Below are 8884 nucleotides of genomic sequence, written 5' to 3' on the forward strand. Positions count from 1 at the left end.
AGTTGGACCCACGGGAATTCGGTAATGACATTCAAATTTCAATATTCGCACTGAATTTTGTGGCCATTTCATTGATCATTTGCATCTTTGTCTCAAAATCAAATTTCCCCTTGTTGATGCAAGCTAGACCTGTGCCCGATTGGTTAATTAGCACTTATTCATGTAGGGTATAAATTCACAAGGAAGGGGAAAGGGTAATGCATGTTGTACAGCATGGAACACATCAATAGAGAACCCTGATATGATAGGCTTATCAATAGGAGAATCCCATTCTACTTTCAAGAATTCTTCAAAACTTTTTTTCACTGGAACCCCAAACCTTAACTTTGTAGGCTGATCTGTTGTGTATCCTGGCCAGATCAGTGTTTTAAGTCTCTCCTTTGAAGTAAAGTATGTCTCTTCACCATTATCATTCAAATCTTTTGAAAACCCTCTCTGTCGAGTCCAATATCCAATAATAATCTCAGTTTTTCCTATTATATTGAACAGTTCAAAGGCTGGAGGCTCTAGCTGTCCCTTAACCAAATGAAAATTCCCACTTAGGCCTTGAAATTTAGTAGTTAGAATTGTATTGTGAAGCCTTGTACCCATTTCAAAAATGCCTAAGGCTGCAAGATCAACATTTCTGTCACCGCCTAAGGCTGCAAGATCAACATTGCTGTCACTATCATTTTTCTTCAAGAAGCTAGAATGCACTATGCCAGCCTTCTCCACCGCCATAGCCAATGCCCAAACTGTATCATATGCCCATAATCCATATAGGTTAAAGCTAGTAGTACTCTATGAAGCACGGGTGCGTTTCGAGACTCGGGTGCGGGTGCGGGACTCGGCAATTTTTGAAAAAGTAGGGTACGGGTGCGGCGGGACTCGGCGATTAAAAAATTATTAAAAATATTTTTATTTATATTTTCTATATATTTTTACTATTAAAATATTCTTAAAAAACACATTAATATACTTGATTCACAAAACAAAGAAAGAAGAAGGCAAGAAACACATCTGAGGTCAGAATTTCGGCTTCTCCGGCGAGTTTCACGGTCGATGTCGGCCTGTTTCGGCCGTTTCCGGCATGTTTCGGCCGTATCGGTCGCCGGCCGATACGGACCGATATGGCCCGATTCTGGCCGAATCAGCCCGGTTCGGCGCGAATCAAAGCCGATTCGGCGCGAATCGAGCCGCGTCTGCGCGAATCTGAAAAAAAAAAAAAAAAAAAAAAAAAAAAAAAAAAAAAAAAAAAAAACTCAGACGCGGCACCAACGCGCGGTCAACCGCGTCGGACTCGGGTGCGGCACCCTCCGAGCCGCATCCGTGCTTTCTAGGTAGTACTCTTGGTTTTTGTTTTGATTGAGGTTAAATTTCTCTTCCATTTTCTTTCGAAATCTTCAAGACGTTTAGATGGGGGTAAGTATGGCCTTATTCCTACTACACCTTGCATTGAGTCCATGACCTTTGAGCTTATAGGAACTAGCAAAGATGATAACCCTGCTGTGAGGACCCATGCATACCCTTCGCTCATCATTTCTGCATTCTTTGCAAGTACAAAAAGTTTGAGCCAAGTGGCACAGTCATGTGCACAAGGAATATTCTTGTATAATTTTCCTTTAACTTGTTGAGCTCTTTAATGATTTCAGTATTACTAGAAGATGGAGGAATGGCACTTCTATAAGGCACCCGAGTGTCAATCTCTTGTAAAGCGTCCATTAAATATGGAATTAAACCATTTCCATACTCTGTGTGTCACGCCCCGAACCCAAGTATAAAGATAGGCACGTGACAACTGCCGCACGCTTATAAAGTAAGCACCCTACAAGTGTGCAAGACCTTCTTAGCAACTAAAATTTATCCTAAAAATTAAATCAAATAAATCCAAAATACCTTAACAATTTCTTTATAAAATAGATCTCCAATAATTTAATAGGAACAAAATCCAAACCTCATGTACATAATGCCAATTGACCAATAAATATAAAACAATTAGAAGACCATCCAATCCCAAAATCACTAATCTTCTTTTCCTGCTCACAACACAACATCAAAACTCCCAAAACTTGCTATTCTTCACAATCTGAAATTGGAGGGGAAAAGGGGGGTGAGTTGACAACTCAATAAGTAACCAAAATCCTAATAAGTTCTACCAAGCAATAGATCTATAAAGTATAAGATGTAATATGTGTTTTCAAAGTTATAATATTCTATGTGTTTTCAAAATGCTGAAGAAGTTTCGTAGTCTCAAAATAATAAGTCACACATAAATCACATACTTTAATCTTACAACTATATCATAGATGGTTTAGAAGAGAGTTAGTTTTCCACGGATCAAAAGCTATAACTTACAATAGGTTCCAAAAACTACATAAGCAATTTAAGTGACTCAAAATAGTTAAATACTCAAACATTTCCAAAATCACATATGTAGTTTTAAGGATTCAAAATAGTTCAAATATTCAAACGTAATTCATATTCTTAATAATCTTATGACTATGGTCACGCTATATCCCCGTGACTGGGCATCAGAGTACCAATGAATAACCCCCATTTGCTGGGTATCAAAGTACCAATGAATAACTCCCATTGGTTTGGGTATCAGAATACCAATGAATAACCCCCATTGGTTTGGGTATCAAAATACCAATGAATAACCCCCATTGGCTGGATATCAGAATACCAATGAATAACCCACATTGACCAGGTATCAGAGTACCAATAAATAACCCTCATTGGTTTGGGTATCAGAATCAATTCATAGTCAGATTGTCCATAATCATATATATCAAATCATAGTTTCTAACAAAAATATATCTTATTCAAATACGTATATATAATCATATATTCAATATTTAAATATATTTGTGATATTTCTATATTCTTTACTTAAAATTAATATAGCACAAAAATAATTAAATAAAATACATCATATATTCAGTAGTCAGATATATTTATGATAATTCTTTACTTGAAATCAATAATACAATGAAAATAAAATTATAACAACTATAAACAATTTTCAGTAGTTAGAATTACGCAAAATAAAACCAATTAGGATAAAATTACTTACCTTCAAAAGCTATTCCAAAATAAACTTTTCTTTAACAATTCCTCTAAAATCTTTAGATATCACCTAGAATAATTTTCAAACACTATACTCAATAATCAAATTATTCAAGAAAACTTATAACAGTATCTGCCAGAAGAGAGACTATTCAAAATAACCAATAATTGCCCATTACCCACTCACACCAAAATCCCACGTAAATTACAATATTTTTGCTCTCTTTATTTCTGCCACTAATAGGTCCTAGGAATCAAGTCTATAGTTACACCATACCTACAGGCATAAAGGGCCAAAAGTACATCACCCATTATTATATTCGGGAGTTGATATATATATATATATATATATATAATCACTTATGTTAGACCTACTGATTTCCCTTTTACGCCTCAACCAACCAAATAAACAATTATAATAATAATAATAACAATACAGAAAAGGAGCTGGCGTTGCTTTCTCAAGGTGGTAATTCCATTTATCATATATACATATATAAATGTATATTATTTTCTTTCCTGCCAGTGCCGCCGACCATAGTTCTCTTTTGGCATGGGGACAAAACTAAGAAAAGCACTATATCAAACCAGAATCAAGCTCCTGACATGCTTTTACAGAAAAATACTATTTGACACATATATTTTACCTCCGTAGTTATCAGACTACTGGCCTACAGGCCCTACACCATAACTTTTTGCTATTCACCAAAACTCAATTCGGTAAACCTATGTAGCACTTACGTTTAACGCAACACCGGCAGGGAAAAAATATAGATCTAATTCCTTCTTTGTTTACATCATCATATTTCATTGGATTTTATTTATTTATTAAGTCTCACTATTAGCCAAAATACCCACATAAAAAAATACTTAAGCTCTTACCTCAATTGTGCAGTCAAACCTTCTCTTCTAGAATAATTTCGGTAGTCTCCTCTCTCAAAACATCTCTTCATATACGTTGACATAATAAGCTTATATATATAGCTAGGGTTTCAACCTTATTTTCTAGAAACCCCTTAGAAATATTAATTATAAATTTGACCCCATAAACAAATTTACTTAAATAACCTCACTTTCTTTTTTCTTTTTTCCGAGTATTACAATCTCCCCCACTTATAAGAATTCAGTCCTCTGAATTCAGCACAAGCTGAACGAATTATCATGCTTCCACTGCGCTACTCTAAAGCCACAATTGTATCGATCTATACAAATTTATCACCCATCACCGTAGTTCAAAACTATTTCACAACATATGAGTAGACTTTTCCTTCCCAAGATTTGTAAGATAAAAAAAATTTCCAAAGCAAGTGATGCCATGATGTTTCCACTGCATAATACAATACCACTATAAAATCTCTTACTCAATTACCCATAGTTTAAGAACAACCATATTACGAAAATTATAAGATTCTTTTAAGATATACATATCTCTAGTCTAAATAGCTCTCTAAGTTCCTTTCAATGTGAATAAAAGTTTCAAGGCCCGTTCGTTTAGATTAACCCCAATAACTGATTTTCCATCAATTATTAATTTCAACAAAATTCAAAGGCCTAAGTTGTCTCCAAAAATTACAACAAGGGAAATCCACAATTTTGAGATTCACCATAGACCATTGAATGTTATCATCCGTTTAATTCTATACCTCAAAATTAAGTAGTGCATCCAAGGTTCCAATCGTACCTAAGTTCAAAACTAATTTACAACATATGCGTGTATCACTATATCTTTTCTTCCTCAAGTTTTGTAAGAAAAAGAAATTCCAAAATCTCCATAAATAATCAATTGAGCATTGATATAAGGTTTTTCATAGAACCTCTATCTTAACCATAAATTATCTTCTCAAATAAGCAACATTTATTCACCTTTGATCTCCAAATGATACCTGGGCTGGAACTCATTGAAGAGCTGGGTTCCTTATAATTACATGGCCTATTATGAAAACAAATCTCTATGTATACATCAGCTAGAAGGGAATAATAGTCCATGAAGTATCTTAACCCTCTTTTTTTTCTTTTTTTAGCTTGTAAATAATAGTCCCAGCAGTCTAAAACTTAAGAGTACACTGCAATTTATAATCACTAACCATCTGCCAATATAAAACAAAAGGTACAACAAATGACTATAGTTCAAATTGTAATAGTCTTTCAAAATAAACTCTCTTGCCATCCCAACTCCTTCAATATCCAAACAAAAATATGGTTCACTAGTCCAATTCAATACTACCACACACTTGTGTTCTATCCACTTCATTTTCTATTGGGCCAATCCATTAACTCTTATTAGTTAAGTTCAAAGAATTACATTTCTAGCATCAAAACTTATTTCCCCAGGATATTAAACAATCCTCCAAGTCCACAGAAAAGAAATTGCGGACCTCAAACTTCTAAGTAACAAAACTTGTCTCAAAAACATTTAGGGACGACCTCACACATAAATTGGGTTATGGTAATCCATGTAGGTCAACCCTAACAAGAACAATGATCCCAAAAAGTTGGTCCTTAACTTTAGAATCCAAAGAAGTCACCCATATATTATTGAATTCTCTAAACACCCTCAAAATTTATAATAACATATAATATAATGTGAACTACAATAACCACAAATTGATTTTCCTTCACACTACAAACTTTTTGTTAATTTCCTTACTCCATATAAACTAAAATCAAGGAATCATAGCTCTAACATCAAACCTTAACCCCTAAATAAAGTTCTAAAATTTCCAATTCCCTAAAAGCACTCCAAATTCTGAATAGGGCATATAGTAAACTATCATTCAACAATTAAACCTATGAGAATCTCTTACAGATCAACTAACCATAGGTAGGTCGAATACATTAGGCAAAACTATCAAATGAATTCTCAAAAGATCAGTCACAAAACAGTAGGAAGATTTCCTTTGCTTGTTCTTTTCTCACTCTCTTTTCCTTTTAATAAGAAGAAAAAGTTTTAATAACCAATCTGATCAATTACAAAATTTTCAAGAATAAAATACACCCACTTAATACCTCGTATAAGATCATAGAAGTATATCAATTAAAATCCTCCCTTTGTGTTTATAAGTCACGTATGCATAACCACATGGACATAAATATCAAATCCCTCAAATACGACCTAACAAATCATCACATTATGGAACCTCACTTACTCTTCTCATCAAGTCATCAAAAGAACACTATCTATGACCTAATAACCTTCATATACAATAACTAGAATTGTAATGCCTAGGGCGCAAATTTCATTCTAAATCAAAACCTAGCATAAAGTTTACAAGATCATAACCTAAGCTCTGATACCATTAAAATTGTCACGCCCCGAACACAAGTATAAAGATAGGCACGTGACAACTGCCGTACGCTTATAAAGTAAGCACCCTACAAGTGTGCAAGGCCTTCTTAGCAACTAAAATTTATCCTAAAAATTAAATAAAATAAATCCAAAATACCTCAACAATTTCTTTATAAAATAGATCTCCAATAATTTAATAGGAACAAAATCCAAACCTCATGTACATAATGCCAATTGGCCAATAAATATAAAACAATTAGAAGACCATCCAATCCCAAAATCACTAAGCTTCTTTTCCTGCTCACAACACAACATCAAAACTCCCAAAACTTGCTATTCTTCACAATCTGAAATTGGAGGGGAAAAGGGGGGTGAGTTGACAACTCAATAAGTAACCAAAATTCTAATAAGTTCTACGAAGCAATAGATCTGTAAAGTATAAGATGTAATATGTGTTTTCAAAGTTATAATATTCTATGTGTTTTCAAAATGCTGAAGAAGTTTCGTAGTCTCAAAATAATAAGTCACACATAAATCACATACTTTAATCTTACAACTATATCATAGATGGTTTAGAAGAGAGTTAGTTTTCCATGGATCAAAAGCTATAACTTACAATAGGTTCCAAAAAATACATAAGCAATTTAAGTGACTCAAAATAGTTAAATACTCAAACATTTCCAAAATCGCATATGTAGTTTTAAGGATTCAAAATAGTTCAAATATTCAAACGTAATTCATATTCTTAACAATCTTATGACTATGGTCACGCTATATCCCCGTGACTGGGCATTAGAGTACCAATGAATAACCCCCATTGGCTGGGTATCAAAGTACCAATGAATAACCCCCATTGGTTTGGGTATCAGAATACCAATGAATAACCCCCATTGGCTGGGTATCAGAATACCAATGAATAACCCCCATTAGTTTGGGTATCAGAATCAATTCATAGTCAGATTGTCCATAATCATATATATCAAATCATAGTTTCTAACAAAAATATATCTTGTTCAAATACGTATATATAATCATATATTCAATATTCAAATATATTTGTGATATTTCTATGTTCTTTACTTAAAATCAATATAGCAAAAAAACAATTAAATAAAATACATCATATATTCAGTAGTCAGATATATTTGTGATAATTCTTTACTTGAAATCAATAATACAATGAAAATAAAATTATAACAACTATAAACAATTTTCAGTAGTTAGAATTACGCAAAATAAAACCAATTAGGATAAAGTTACTTACCTCCAAAAGCTATTCCAAAAGAAACTTTTCTTTAACAATTCCTCTAAAATCTTTAGATATCACCTAGAATAATTTGCAAACACTATACTCAATAATCAAATTATTCAAGAAAACTTATAACAGTATCCCCCAGAAGAGAGACTATTCAAAATAATCAATAATTGCCTATTATCCACTCACACCAAAATCCCACGTAATTTACAATATTTTTGCTCTCTTTATTTCTGCCACTAATAGGTCCTAGGAATCAAGTCTATAGTTACACCATACCTACAGGCATAAAGGGCCAAAAGTACATCACCCATTATTATATTCGGGAGTTGATATATATATATATATATATATAATCACTTATGTTAGACCCACTGATTTCTCTTTTACGCCTCAACCAACCAAATAAACAATTATAATAATAATAATAATAATAACAATACAGAAAAGGAGCTGGCGTTGCTTTCTCAAGGTGGTAATTCCATTTATCATATATACATATATAAATGTATATTATTTTCTTTCCTGCCAGTGCCGCCGACCATAGTTCTCTTTTGGCATGAGGACAAAACTAAGAAAAACACTATATCAAACCAGAATCAAGCTCCTGACATGCTTTTACAGAAAAATACTATTTGACACATATATTTTACCTTCGTAATTATCAGACTACCGGCCTACACCATAACTTTTTGCTATTCACCAAAACTCAATTCGGTAAACCTATGTAGCACTTACGTTTAACGCAACACCGGCAGGGAAAAAAAATAGATCTAATTCCTTCTTTGTTTACATCATCATATTTCATTGGATTTTTTTTTTTTATTAAGTCTCACTATTAGCCAAAATACCCACATAAAAAAAATTTAAGCTCTTACCTCAATTGTGTAGTCAAACCTTCTCTTCTAGAGTAATTTCGGTAGTCTCCTCTCTCAAAACATCTCTTCATATACGTTGACATAATAAGCTTATATATATAGCTAGGGTTTCAACCTTATTTTCTAGAAACTCCTTAGAAATATTAATTCTAAATTTGACCCCATAAACAAATTTACTTAAATAACCTCACCTTTTTTTTTTATTTTTTCCGGGTATTACACAGTGTCTTCATAAATAAGGACAATCTCCCGCCAACCAAAGGCCTTAACAATGTCTGCTATGGCTTTAACCTGTGTAGAGTCATCTTGGGTTGTACGTATGAAAAATGGGTTTTGGGATGGAGAAAGAGAGGGGCTTGTTGCTGAAAAGGAAATGATTGGAACTTGAGCTTTGCGGCCAAGTTCTATCACAAACCT

General features: G+C 33.3%; 1 long non-coding RNA gene across 1 annotated transcript; it reads right to left on the minus strand.

Annotated features, from left to right (window-relative positions):
- Nucleotides 1-6601: 6601 nt before the first annotated feature.
- LOC115977370 lies at nt 6602-8506 on the minus strand. The gene is made up of 3 exons (XR_004088538.1): nt 8468-8506; nt 7599-7661; nt 6602-6681 (listed from the first exon to the last, which is right to left on the minus strand). It is a non-coding gene; the product is annotated as an uncharacterized LOC115977370 (long non-coding RNA).
- Between the last annotated feature and the right edge of the window lie 378 nt (nt 8507-8884).

The sequence above is a fragment of the Quercus lobata genome, chromosome 2, assembly GCF_001633185.2.
Source record: "Quercus lobata isolate SW786 chromosome 2, ValleyOak3.0 Primary Assembly, whole genome shotgun sequence".
NCBI classification, from domain to species: domain Eukaryota; kingdom Viridiplantae; phylum Streptophyta; class Magnoliopsida; order Fagales; family Fagaceae; genus Quercus; species Quercus lobata.